This window comes from Aegilops tauschii, chromosome 6 (assembly GCF_002575655.3).
Source record: "Aegilops tauschii subsp. strangulata cultivar AL8/78 chromosome 6, Aet v6.0, whole genome shotgun sequence".
Taxonomy (NCBI): domain Eukaryota; kingdom Viridiplantae; phylum Streptophyta; class Magnoliopsida; order Poales; family Poaceae; genus Aegilops; species Aegilops tauschii.
In genome coordinates, this window is record NC_053040.3 from 103,538,960 (window position 1) to 103,554,373 (window position 15,414).

The window sequence follows — 15,414 nt, forward strand, 5'->3', positions numbered from 1 at the left end:
TCTACTCCCACTGGGAGTAGGACTCCCCCCTTCCATGTTGGAGTAGGAGAGGAGAGGGAAGGAGAGAGAGGGGGAAAGGAAAGGGGGGGCGCCGCCCCCCTCCTTGTCCAATTCGGACTTGGGGGGGAGGGGCACGCGGCTGCCCCTTGGCCGCCTCTCCTCGTTCACCACTTGGACCCATGAGGCCCAATAACCTCCGGGGGGTTCCGGTAATCCCTCCGGTACTCCGATATATATCCGATAACCTCCAGAACCATTCCGGTGTCCGAATATAGTCGTCCAATATATCAATCTTCATGTCTCGACCATTTCGAGACTCCTCGTCATGTCCGTGATCACATCCGAGACTCTGAACTACCTTCGGTGCATCAAAACACATAAACTCATAATATAACCGTCATCAAACTTTAAGCGTGCGGACCCTACGGGTTCGAGAACTATGTAGACATGACCGAGACACGTCTCCGGTCAATAACCAATAGCGGAATCTGGATGCTCATATTGGCTCCCCCATATTCTACGAAGATCTTTATCGGTCAAACCGCATAACAACATACGTTGTTCCCTTTGTCATCGGTATGTTACTTGCCCGAGATTCGATCGTCGGTATCTCAATACCTAGTTCAATCTCGTTACCGGCAAGTCTCTTTACTCGTTCCGTAATACATCATCCCGCAACTAACTCATTAGTTACAATGCTTGCAAGGCTTAAGTGATGTGCATTACCGAGTGGGCCCAGAGATACCTCTCCGACAATTGGAGTGACAAATCCTAATCTCGAAATACGCCAACCCAACAAGTGCCTTCGGAGACACCTGTAGAACACCTTTATAATCACCCAGTTACATTTTGATGTTTGGTAGCACACAAAGTGTTCCTCCGGTAAACGGGAGTTGCATAATCTCATAGTCATAGGAACATGTATAAGTCATGAAGAAAGCAATAGCAACATACTAAACGATCAAGTGCTAAGCTAACGGAATGGGTCAAGTCAATCACATCATTCTCCTAATGATGAGATCTCGTTAATCAAATGACAACTCTTTGTCTATGGCTAGGAAACATAACCATCTTTGATTAACGAGCTAGTCAAGTAGAGGCATACTAGTGACACTCTGTTTGTCTATATATTCACACATGTATCATGTTTCCAGTTAATACAATTCTAGCATGAATACTAAACATTTATCATGATATAAGGAAATAAATAATAACTTTATTATTGCCTCTAGGGCATATTTCCTTCAGTCTCCCACTTGCACTACAGTCAATAATCTAGATTACACAGTAATGATTCTAACACTCATGGAGCCTTGGTGTTGATCATGTTTTGCTCGTGGAAGAGGCTTAGTCAACGGGTCTGCAACATTCTGATCCGTATGTATCTTGCAAATCTCTATGTCTCCCACCTGGACTTGATCCCGGATGGAGTTGAAGCGTCTCTTGATGTGCTTGGTTCTCTTGTGAAATCTGGATTCCTTTGCCAAAGCAATTGCACCAGTATTGTCACAAAAGATTTTCATTGGACCCGATGCACTAGGTATGACACCTAGATCGGATATGAACTCCTTCGTCCAGACTCCTTCATTTGCTGCTTCCGAAGCAGCAATGTACTCCGCTTCACATGTAGATCCCGCTATGACGCTTTGTTTAGAACTGCACCAACTGACAGCTCCATCGTTCAATAAAAACACGTATCCGGTTTGCGATTTAGAGTCGTTCGGATCAGTGTCAAAGCTTGCATCGACGTAACAATTTATGACGAGCTCTTTGTCACCTCCATAAACGAGAAACATATCCTTAGTCCTTTTCAGGTATTTCAGGATGTTCTTGACCGCTGTCCAGTGATCCACTCCTGGATTACTTTGGTACCTCCCTACTAAACTAATAGCAAGGCACACATCAGGTCTGGTACACGGCATTGCATACATGATAGAGCCTATGGCTAAAGCATAGGGAACATCTTTCATTTTCTCTCTATCTTCTGCAGTGGTCGGGCATTGAGTCTTACTCAACTTCACACCTTGTAACACAGGCAAGAGCCCTTTCTTTGCTTGATCCATTTTGAACTTCTTCAAAACTTTTTCAAGGTATGTGCTTTGTGAAAGTCCAATTAAGCGTCTTGATCTATCTCTATAGATCTTGATGCCTACTATATAAGCAGCTTCACCGAGGTCCTTCATTGAAAAACTCTTATTCAAATATCCTTTTATGCTATCCTGAAATTCTTTATCATTTCCAATCAACAATATGTCATCCACATATAATATCAGAAATGCTACAGAGCTCCCACTCACTTTCTTGTAAATACAGGCTTCTCCAAAAGTCTGTATAAAACCATATGCTTTGATCACACTATCAAAACGTTTATTCCAACTCCGAGAGGCTTGCACCAGTCCATAAATGGATCGCTGGAGCTTGCACACTTTGTGTAACACCACGATAATCATGCTACAGTAAACTCCTATTAATGACTGTCAAGTCATCACAATTATTTTGCTCATCATCACTTTGTTCCAAATCAAACTCAAATTCAAATTTAAAATGCAAGTCAAATATTTATTTCTTCAAGCCGTAAAACAAAAATGTTCACATTGTCCTAAAAATTACCCTGACCATTGCTATGTTGAAACCAACCTCATTTGAGTTCCCAAAATGCCCATGGGAATTAATTTAGTGGTCCAACAACTTTTAAATTTGCCTTTTCAATTTCTAAAATTGGTTAGCCAACTCCTTTTGACCCCAAACTTTTTGTTCCATCTCAAGGTATTGTGCTAGATTCATGTGCCAAGTTTTGTTCAAAACAAAACTCATTTGGTACTAAAAGAAAATGCAAAACAGAGGCGGAAATTGGAAAACATATAAGAAATAAAAGGAAAGTGAAAAGGGCCAGAAGCTACTGTGCAATTAGGCTCTAGTTGCACAGTGCCACGGCCCAGCCCATCTGGGGGCTTTCCCTTACCTTTGTTCACCTGAGGCGTGGTGGCCGCCGTTCGACCGCTCGCGGCCAAGGATGGCCATGCAGCAGCCATCCGCCGCTCCCCCATCGCCTACTAGGTCGCCCCCGACCTAAACCCTAACCCTAACGCCCGCAGTTCCCCTCTCCTTCGCGTCGATCCTTGCTCCCCCATCATCCCGAGCGCCTCTGTCGCCGCTCGCTGTCGCAGCCGCGGCTACCGACGTCACCTCGCCTCGCCGACCTGTCCAGCAGCTCCGCCGTCGTCGACTTCCTCGTCCCCATCCACGAGCGCAAGCCGGGGAGCACCGCAGGCAGCGGATTGAGCCACCCTCCTTCCGCCTCTGCTCCGGCGATCCCCTTCGACTCCGGCGACGCCTGCTGCTGCTACTAACCTTCCAGGGGCTTTACGTAGCCGCCCGGTGAGCCTCGCCTCTCTCCCCTCCGTCTTCCCGCCGTTGTCGCGCCCGTAGGTGCCGTTCCCCACATGTCCGAGCTCGCCTCCGCCGAGCTCGTCACCGGCCACGTTCCGGTGACCGAACGCCCGCGCAAGCATGTCCATCATGATCGCCCGCACGCGTAGACGCCGTACGTGCTCAGCACCGCTCGTTTTGCTCGCCGTTGCGCCGTTTGCAAGCTCGCCGTGCCTCGGGTCTCCGCCGTCCATTTCGCCGGCGACGACTCCGGCCATCCCTGCTCACGTCACCACCCGCGTTGGACGCGGCGTTCTCCACTCGTTCGAACACAAGTCACGGCGCGCGATTTGGCTGGTTGTACCAAAAGTCCCGACGAACTCCGGCGAGAAACCGCCGCGGACGCGCTCGCCGGAGCTCCTCCGGCGCCGGCCCTGACCTGGCGTGGCGTGGGGCCCGCCCAGTGCCGCTAACAGTGGGCCCCTGCGCCTCTGTTTGACCGCGTTGACCATGGTCAACGCGGGGTACTATTCCCCAGCCACTGACATATAGGCCCCACCACCTAATTAGGTTAGTCAAACATTTTTAAAAATAAACTTAATTAGTTAAAACCTGATCAGTCACTGACATGTGGGGCCCAGCTTCTAATTAGCCTCAGTTTAGTTAAATTTAAACTTCTGTTAGTCCACTCTCTATGACAGGTGGGACCCACTGGTCAGTTTGACCTGGTCAGCCGTCCTGTTGACTGCTGACATCACAATGATGTCATGCTAACGTAGTATTTCTTTTCTGTCAATTTAATTAATTCCAAAAAATGTTTAAATCTTTAGAAATTCATAGAAAATAAATCGTAGCTCGGATGGAAAAACTTTATACATGAAACTTGCTCAGAACGATGAGACGAACCCGAATACGCTAACCACATACCAGTTAGATTCCTCTAACTATCTGAACATGGAACATTCCCCTCCGGTCATCTGTCTGACACAGGTCCGGAACCGGGAAAACATTCCCGGTTGAATTCCCCCTTCACCTATATCGTGTAGCCATACGTTAGGTCACACCCGGCACAGCATATTGCCACGTTATGCTTTGTGATGCTATGTTTGCTTTATATTTACTGTTTCTTCCCCCTCTTCTCTCCGGAAGACCCCGAGACCGATGCTGCCCCTGTGATCGACTACGTCGACGACGACCCCTCCTTGCCAGAGCAACCAGGCAAGCCCTCCTTTTGATCATCCCAATATCGCCCATTCCATTCGCTCATGCTTGCATTAGATTTTGCTACTATTATTGTTTGCTCCTATTCTGATGCATAGCCTCCTTTTGTAACCTGCTCATTTTACCTTACCTGCTTATCCTAAACTGCTTAGTATAGGTTGGTTAGTGATCCATCAGTGACCCCCACCTTGTCCCGGTTGCCCCTGCTTCATCATCGAAGACCCGATCAACGGGATCGAAGACCAGGCCCCGGCACCGCACATCACTTTCCCCTTAGTTGCTCGACACTACTGGGTTACTATTGAGTGCCGAGGGTGAGACCTCTATAGCACTTTTGATGTTAAACCTGTAGCATAGCTATTCGGTCGTGGTCATCGGGGGTGATTCCGCCTTAACCACTTCCGATACAACTCTGTCGTGCAACCCCTCAAGTGTGAACCTCGAGGGTGGTTCCTCTTACGTTCACCTTGATGATTACATCGAGTGGAATTCACCGGGGGTGATTCCTCAGGTTTTCCCCTTGGTGTTAGACACACGGTTACTATGGTTACTATGACTTTACACTGAACCATGTTACTAAAGACGGGTTGGCCCTGAGGGGTACCCGTGCGAGCTTAATTGCGAGTGATGTGGAGTCGGGTTGACCAGGAGGGTGCCCGCGAGATAATTACGAGGCGTGGCCGGGCATTCTTAGCCCTTGCCGCAAGTCCTCGAGACGGGGCGACGGGGTCACATCTTTCGTGAGTCTCTGCTTGTTACAGCGCGTTCCTAATCCACTACGATTTGGATATTTGATCCGAGGGGCCTCTGGCCTGATAGCACTAACCATCACGTGGGCATAGTATGGGCGTTCTGCGTCGTATGCATCAGCCGAAGCTTAATGAAGTCAGCGACTGAGCGGAGCGCGTCGGGTTGGGCTGGTAAGCACCTGCCTTTTTAAAGGAGGTAGCTAGGTCTGCTCACCGGCCGCGTACGCAACGTGCAGGAGTTCTCGGGGAGATGCCCATGACCCCTGGGGGCATAGGTTTAGTCCGGCGTGTTGACCTCTCTATTAAGCCCAGGTCGGGTTGCGGCGTATTGTTTGGCCAAGGCTGGGCATGACCCAGGAAAGTGTGTCTGGCCAGAGTTAATTGAGTGTGGTGGGTAAGTTGGTGCACCCCTGCAGGGAAGAAAACATCTATCGATAGCCTGTCCTATGATAACGGACACTTGGAGTTGTATCCTGATCGATACAACTAGAACTGGATACTTGAGATGAGACATGGATAGAGAAATGGATAGTATGGCTCTGGGATTGCTTTCTCGCAGGGAGTCGAGAAAGGATCTCTGGCCGAGGTTGATAACACTTCTACTACTTTACTTTATGCTACTCTACTCCCTCCTGTTACTGCAAGATGGTGGTTTCTAGAAGATGCTAGTCTTTGATAGGCTAGGCTTTCCCCTTCTCTTCTGGCATTCTGCAGTTCAGTCCACATATACAGCTCATTTCATTGACACTGATGCATATGTAGTGTAGATCCTTGCTTGCGAGTACTTTGGATGAGTACTCATGGTTGCTTTGCTATCCTTTTCCCCCTTTCTTATTCTTTCCGGTTGATGCAACCAGATGTCGGAGCCCAGGAGCCAGATGCCACCGCCGATGCATACTACTACGTGGAGACCGCCGACGACCAGGAGTAGTTAGGAGGCTCCCAGGCAGGAGGCTTTGCCTTTTCGATCGTTGTTGCTTTTGTGCTAGCCTTCTTAAGGCAAACTTGTCTAACTCATGTATGTACTCAGATATTATTGCTTCCGCTGACTCTTGTGTATTCGAGCTTATGTATTCGATCCCTCGAGGCCCCTGGCTTCTAATATAAAGCTTGTATTATTTTTATTTGTGTCTAGAGTTGTGTTGTGATATCTTCCCGTGAGTCCTTGATCTTGATCGTACACATTTGCGTGTATGATTAGTGTACGATTGAATCGAGGGCGTCACACTTTGTTAGTTCCCTTTGGATCGATAAAACCTTCCGGTTGCATCATATACAACTCTTCTTCCAGAAATCCATTCAGGAATGCAGTTTTGACATCCATTTGCCAAATTTCATAATCATAAAATGCGGCAATTGCTAACATGATTCGGACAGACTTAAGCATCGCTACGGGTGAGAAGGTCTCATCGTAGTCAATCCCTTGAACTTGTCGAAAAACTTTTGCAACAAGTCGAGCTTTATAGATAGTAACATTACCGTCAGCGTCAGTCTTCTTCTTGAAGATCCATTTATTCTCGATGGCTTGCCGATCATCGGGCAAGTCAACCAAATTCCATACTTTGTTCTCATACATGGATCCCATCTCAGATTTCATGGCCTCAAGCCATTTTGCGGAATCTGGGCTCACCATCGCTTCTTCATAGTTCGTAGGTTCGTCATGGTCTAGTAACATAACCTCCAGAATAGGATTACCGTACCACTCTGGTGTGGATCTTACTCTGTTTGACCTATGAGGTTCAGTAACAACTTGATCTGAAGTTTCATGATCATCATCATTAACTTCCTCACTAATTGGTGTAGACGTCACAGGAACCGGTTTCTGTGATGAACTATTTTCCAATAAGGGAGCAGGTACTGTTACCCCATCAAGTTCTACTTTCCTCCCACTCACTTCTTTCGAGAGAAACTCCTTCTCTAGAAAGGATCCATTCTTAGCAACGAATGTCTTGCCTTCGGATCTGTGATAGAAGGTGTACCCAACAGTTTCCTTTGGGTATCCTATGAAGAGACATTTCTCCGATTTGGGTTCGAGCTTATCAGGTTGAAGCTTTTTCACATAAGCATCGCAGCCCCAAACTTTAAGAAACGACAACTTTGGTTTCTTGCCAAACCACAGTTCATAAGGCGTCGTCTCAACAGATTTTGATGGTGCCCTATTTAACGTGAATGCGGCCGTCTCTAAAGCATAACCCCAAAACGATAGCGGTAAATCAGTAAGAGACATCATAGATCGCACCATATCTAGTAAAGTACGATTACGACGTTCGGACACACCATTACGCTGTGGTGTTCCGGGTGGCGTTAGTTGCGAAACTATTCCGCATTGTTTCAAATGTAGGCCAAACTCGTAACTCAAATATTCTCCTCCACGATCAGATCACAGAAACTTTATTTTCTTGTTACAATGATTTTCAACTTCACTCTGAAATTCTTTGAACTTTTCAAATGTTTCAGACTTATGTTTCATTAAGTAGATATACCCATATCTGCTTAAATCATCTATGAAGGTGAGAAAATAACGATACCCGCCGCGAGCCTCAACATTCATTGGACCACATACATCAGTATGTATGATCTCCAACAAATCAGTTGCTCGCTCCATAGTTCCGGAGAACGGCGTTTTAGTCATCTTGCCCATGAGGCATGGTTCGCAAGTACCAAGTGATTCATAATCAAGTGATTCCAAAAGTCCATCTGTATGGAGTTTCTTCATGCGCTTTACACCAATATGACCCAAACGGTAGTGCCGCAAATAAGTTGCACTATCATTATCAACTTTGCATCTTTTGGCTTCAACATTATGAATATGTGTATCACTACTATCGAGATTCATCAAAAATAGACCACTCTTCAAGGGTGCATGACCATAAAAGATATTACTCATATAAATAGAACAACCATTATTCTCAGATTTAAATGAATAACCGTCTCGCATCAAACAAGATCCAGATATAATGTTCATGCTGAACGCTGGCACCAAACAACAATTATTTAGGTCTAAAACTAATCCCGAAGGTAGATGTAGAGGTAGCTGCCGACGGCGATCACATCGACTTTGGAACCATTTCCCACGCGCATCGTCACCTCGTCCTTAGCCAGTGTTCGCTTAATCCGTAGTCCCTGTTTTGAGTTGCAAATATTAGCAACAGAACCAGTATCAAATACCCAGGTTCTACTGCGAGCTCTGGTAAGGTACACATCAATAACATGTATATCACATATACCTTTGTTCACCTTGCCATCCTTCTTATCCGCCAAATACTTGGGGCAGTTCCACTTCTAGTGACCAGCCTGCTTGCAGTAGAAGCACTCAGTCTCAGGCTTAGGTCCAGACTTGGGTTTCTTCTCTTGAGCAGCAACTTGTTTGCTATTCTTCTTGAATTTCCCCTTCTTCTTCCCTTTGCCCTTTTTCTTGAAACTGGTGGTCTTATTGACCATCAACACTTGATGCTCTTTCTTGATTTCTACCTCCGCAGCCTTTAGCATTGCGAAGAGCTTGGGAATCGTCTTATCCATCCCTTGCATGTTATAGTTCATCACGAAGCTCTTGTAGCTTGGTGGCAGTGATTGAAGAATTCTGTCAATGACGCTATCATCCGGAAGATTAACTCCTAGTTGAATCAAGTGATTGTTATACCCAGACATTCTGAGTATATGCTCACTGACAGAACTATTCTCCTCCATCTTGCAGTTATAGAACTTATTGGAGACTTCATATCTCTCAATCCGGGCATTTGCTTGAAATATTAACTTCAACTCCTGGAACATCTCATATGCTCCATGATGTTCAAAACGTCATTGAAGTCCCGGTTCTCAGTTGTAAAGCATGGAACACTGAACTATCGAGTACTCATCAGCTTTGCTCTGCCAGATGTTCATAACATCTGGTGTTGCTCCTGTAGCAGGTTTGGCACCTAGCGGTGCTTCCAGGACGTAATTCTTCTGTGCAGCAATGACAAGGATAATCCTCAAGTTACGGACCCAGTCCGTGTAATTGCTACCATCATCTTTCAACTTTGCTTTCTCAAGGAACGCATTAAAATTCAACGGAACAGCAGCACGAGCCAACTATCTACAACAAACATAGACATGCAAAATACTATCAGGTACTAAGTTCATGATAAATTTAAGTTCAATTAATCATATTACTTAAGAACTCCCACTTAGATAGACATCCCTCTAATCATCTAAGTGATCACGTGATCCAAATCAACTAAACCATAACCGATCATCACGTGAAATGGAGTAGTTTTGAATGGTGAACATCACTATGTTGATCATATCTAATATATGATTCACGCTCAACCTTTTGGTCTCAGTGTTCCGAGGCCATATCTGCATATGCTAGGCTCGTCAATTTTAACCTGAGTATTCTGCGTGTGCAAAACTGGCTTGCACCCGTTGTAGACGGACGTAGAGCTTATCACACTCGATCATGACATGGTGTCTGGGCACGACGAACTTTGGCAACGGTGCATACTCAGGGAGAACACTTTTATCTTGAAATTTAGTGAGAGATCATCTTATAATGCTACCGTCAATCCAAGCAAGATAAGATGCATAAAAGATAAACATCACATGCAATCAATATAAGTGATATGATATGGCCATCATCATCTTGTGCTTGTGATCTCCATCTCCGAAGCACCTTCATGATCACCATCGTCACCGGCGCGATACCTTGATCTCCATCGTAGCATCGCTGTTGTCGCGCCAACTATTGCTTCGAGACTATCGCTACTGCTTAGTGATAAAGTAAAGCAATTACAGGGCGATTGCGTTGCATACAATAAAGCGACAACCATATGGCTCCTGCCAGTTGCCGATAACTCGGTTACAAAACATGATCATCTCATATAATAAAATATAGCATCATGCCTTGACCATATCACATCACAACATGCCCTGCAAAAACAAGTTAGACGTCCTCTACTTTGTTGTTGCAAGTTTTACGTGGCTGCTACGGGCTGAGCAAGAACCGTTCTTACCTACGCATCAAAACCACAAAGATAGTTCGTCAAGTTAGTGTTTTTTTAACCTTCTCAAGGACCAGGCGTAGCCACACTCGGTTCAACTAAAGTTGGAGAAACTGACACCCGCCAGCCACCTGTGTGCAAAGCACGTCGGTCGAACCAGTCTCGCATAAGCGTACGCGTAATGTCGGTCCGGGCCGCTTCATCCAACAATACCGCCAAACCAAAGTGTGACATGCTGGTAAGCAGTATGACTTGTATCGCCCACAACTCACTTGTGTTCTACTCGTGCATATAACATCAACGCATAAAACCTGGCTCGGATGCCACTGTTGGGGAATGTAGTAATTTCAAAAAAATTCCTACGCACACGCAAGATCATGGTGATGCATAGCAACGAGAGGGGAGACTGTGTCCACGTACCCTCGTAGACTGAAAGCGGAAGCGTTAGCACAACGCGGTTGATATAGTCGTATGTCTTCATGATCCGACCGATCAAGTACCGAACGCACGGCACCTCCGAGTTCAGCACACATTCAACTCGATGACGTCCCTCGAACTCCGATCCAGCCGAGCTTTGAGGGAGAGTTCCGTCAGCACGACGGCGTGGTGATGATGATGATGTTCTACCGACGCAGGGCTTCGCCTAAGCACCGCTACAATATGACCGAGGTGGATTGTGGTGGAGGGGGCACCGCACACGGCTAAGAGATCCAAGGGATCAATTGTTGTGTCTCAAGGGGGTGCCTCCCTCCCCGTATATAAAGGAGTGGAGGAGGGGGAGGGGGCCGGCCACCCTTGGCGCGCCCCATGAGGAGTCCTACTCCCACTAGGAGTAGGACTCCCCCCTTCCATGTTGGAGTCGGAGAGGAGAGGGAAGGAGAGAGAGGGGGAAAGGAAAGGGGGGCGCCACCCCCCCCCCTCCTTGTCCAATTCGGACTTGGGGGGAGGGGCGCGCGGCTGCCCCTTGGCCGCCTCTCCTCTTCCACCACTTGGCCCCATGAGGCCCAATAACCTCCGGGGGGTTTCGGTAACCCCCCGATACTCCGGTATATATCCGATAACCTCCGGAACCATTCCGGTGTCCGAATATAGTCGTCCAATATATCAATCTTCATGTCTCGACCATTTCGAGACTCCTCGTCATGTCCGTGATCACATCCGGGACTCCGAACTACCTTCGGTACATCAAAACACATAAACTCATAATATAACCGTCATCGAACTTTAAGCGTGCGGACCCTACGGGTTCGAGAACTATGTAGACATGACCGAGGTGGATTATGGTGGAGGGGGGCACCGCACACGGCTAAGAGATCCAAGGGATCAATTGTTGTGTCTCAAGGGGGTGCCTCCCTCCCCATATATAAAGGAGTGGAGGAGGGGGAGGGGGCCGGCCACCCTTGGCGCGCCCCATGAGGAGTTCTACTCCCACTGGGAGTAGGACTCCCCCCTTCCATGTTGGAGTAGGAGAGGAGAGGGAAGGAGAGAGAGGGGGAAAGGAAAGGGGGGGCGCCGCCCCCCTCCTTGTCCAATTCGGACTTGGGGGGGAGGGGCACGCGGCTGCCCCTTGGCCGCCTCTCCTCGTTCACCACTTGGACCCATGAGGCCCAATAACCTCCGGGGGGTTCCGGTAATCCCTCCGGTACTCCGATATATATCCGATAACCTCCAGAACCATTCCGGTGTCCGAATATAGTCGTCCAATATATCAATCTTCATGTCTCGACCATTTCGAGACTCCTCGTCATGTCCGTGATCACATCCGAGACTCTGAACTACCTTCGGTGCATCAAAACACATAAACTCATAATATAACCGTCATCAAACTTTAAGCGTGCGGACCCTACGGGTTCGAGAACTATGTAGACATGACCGAGACACGTCTCCGGTCAATAACCAATAGCGGAATCTGGATGCTCATATTGGCTCCCCCATATTCTACGAAGATCTTTATCGGTCAAACCGCATAACAACATACGTTGTTCCCTTTGTCATCGGTATGTTACTTGCCCGAGATTCGATCGTCGGTATCTCAATACCTAGTTCAATCTCGTTACCGGCAAGTCTCTTTACTCGTTCCGTAATACATCATCCCGCAACTAACTCATTAGTTGCAATGCTTGCAAGGCTTAAGTGATGTGCATTATCGAGTGGGCCCAGAGATACTTCTCCGACAATCGGAGTGACAAATCCTAATCTCGAAATACGCCAACCCAACAAGTACCTTCGGAGACACCTGTAGAGCACCTTTATAATCACCCAGTTACGTTGTGACGTTTGGTAGCACACAAAGTGTTCCTCCGCTAAACAGGAGTTGCATAATCTCATAGTCATAGGAACATGTATAAGTCATGAAGAAAGCAATAGCAACATACTAAACGATCAAGTGCTAAGCTAACGGAATGGGTCAAGTCAATCACATCATTCTCCTAATGATGTGATCTCGTTAATCAAATGACAACTCTTTGTCTATGGCTAGGAAACATAACCATCTTTGATTAACGAGCTAGTCAAGTAGAGGCATACTAGTGACACTCTGTTTGTCTATATATTCACACATGTATCATGTTTCCGGTTAATACAGTTCTAGCATGAATAATGAACATTTATCATGATATAAGGAAATAAATAATAACTTTATTATTGCCTCTAGGGCATATTTCCTTCAAACAAGCCCTGCAAAAACAAGTTATACGTCCTCTACTTTGTTGTTGCAAGTTTTACGTGGCTGCTACGGGCTTCTAGCAAGAACCGTTCTTACCTACGCATCAAAACCACAACGATTTTCTTGTCAAGTGTGTTGTTTTAACCTTCAAGAAGGACCGGGCGTAGTCAAACTCGATTCAACTAAAGTTGGAGAAACAGACAATCGCTAGCCACCTGTGTGCAAAGCACGTCGGTAGAACCAGTTTCATGAACCCGGTCATGTAATGTCGGTCCGGGCCGCTTCATCCAACAATACCGCCGAATCAAATTAAGACGTTGCTGGTAAGCAGTATGACTATTATCGCCCACAACTCTTTGTGTTCTACTCGTGCATCTAACATCTACGCATAGACCTGGCTCGGATGCCACTATTGGGGAACGTAGTATTACAATTTTTTTGCCTACGATCACGCGAGATCTATCTAGGAGATGCATAGCAACGAGCGGGGAGAGTGTGTCCACATACCCTCGTAGACCGAAAGCGGAAGCGTTTAGTAACGCGGTTGATGTAGTCGAACGTCTTCAGGATCCAACCGATCCAAGTACCGAACATACGGCACCTCCGCGTTCAGCACACGTTCAGCTCGATGACTTCCCTAGATCTCTTGATCCAGTTGAGGACGAGGGAGAGTTCCGTTAGCACAACGGCATGGCGACAGTGATGATGAAGTTACCGGAGCATGGCTTCACCTAACACTACGACGATATGACTGAGGTGTGTAACTGTGGAGGGGGGCACCGCGCACGGCTAAGAGAGGACTTGGTGTGCCTTTGGGGTGCCCCTCCCACGTATATAAAGGGGGGAGGAGAGGTGGTCGACCCAAGGGGGGCGCGCCAAGGGGGGAGTCCTACTTGGACTCCCGGTCCAAGTAGGATTCGGCCCCCTCCTTTCCTTTCCGGAGAAGGGGGAAGGGGGGAAGGGGAAAGGGGTGGAGGAGAAGAAGGAAAGGGGGGCCGCCCCCCAAACCTAGTCCAATTTGGTTTGGGCTTGGGGGCGCGCCCGCCTCCACCTGGCCGCCGCCTCCTCTCTCCACTAGGGACCATGAAGGCCCATGAACTTCCTGGGGGGGTCCGGTAACCCCCGATACTCCGAAACTTATCCGAAACGACCCGAACTATTCCGGTGCCCGAATGTAACCTTCCAATATATATGAATCTTTACCTCTCAACCATTTCGAGACTCCTCGTCATGTCTGTGATCTCATCCGGGACTCGGAACAAACTTCGGTCATCAAATCACATAACTCATAATACAAATCGTCATCGAACGTTAAGCGTGCGGACCCTCCGGTCAATAACCAATAGCGGACCCTGGATGCTCATATTGTCTCCTACATATTCTACGAATATCTTTATCGGTCAAACCGCATAACAACATACGTTGTTCCCTTTGTTATCGGTATGTTACTTGCCCGAGATTCGATCATCGGTATCATCATACCTAGTCCAATATCGTTACCGGCAAGTCTCTTTACTCGTTCCGTAATGCATCATCCCGCAACTAACTCATTAGTCACATTGCTTGCAAGGCTTATAGTGATGTGCATTACCGAGAGGGCCCAGAGATACCTCTCCGATACACAGAGTGACAAATCCTAATCTCGATCTGTGCCAACTCAACAAACACCATCGGTGACACCTGTAGAGCATCTTTATAATCACCCAGTTACGTTGTGACGTTTGATAGCACGCAAGGTGTTCCTCCGGTATTCGGGAGTTGCATAATCTCATAGTCATAGGAACATGTATAAGCCATGATGAAAGCAATAGCAATAAAACTAAACGATCATTAGTGCTAAGCTAACGGATGGGTCTTGTCCATCACATCATTCTCTAATGATGTGATCCCGTTCATCAAATGACAACGCATGTACATGGCTAGGAAACTTAACCATCTTTGATTAACGAGCTAGTTAAGTAGAGGCATACTAGGGACACTCTGTTTGTCTATGTATTCACACATGTACTAAGTTTCCGGTTAATACAATTCTAGCATGAATAATAAACATTTATCATGATATAAGGAAATATAAATAACAACTATATTATTGCCTCTAGGGCAAATTTCCTTCAGTTCTTTGTGCTGGATTGAGTATTATGAATCTGAAATTGTTTGATGCGTATCGTATAATTAACTCACGGATACTCGCGGTGAAATTGGAGTATCTAGGTGACATTAGAGTTGGTTGATGTGTATCATATGGTGTTATTTTAGTACGAACTCTTGGATAGATCGAACGGAAAGAATAGCTTTGTGTTATTTTAGTACGAACTCTTGAATAGATCGAATGGAAGAATAGCTTTGAGGTGGTTTCATACCTTACAAACAATTTCTTCTTACGTTCTCCGCTAGATAAGAACTTTGGAGTGATTCTTCATCGCACGTTGAG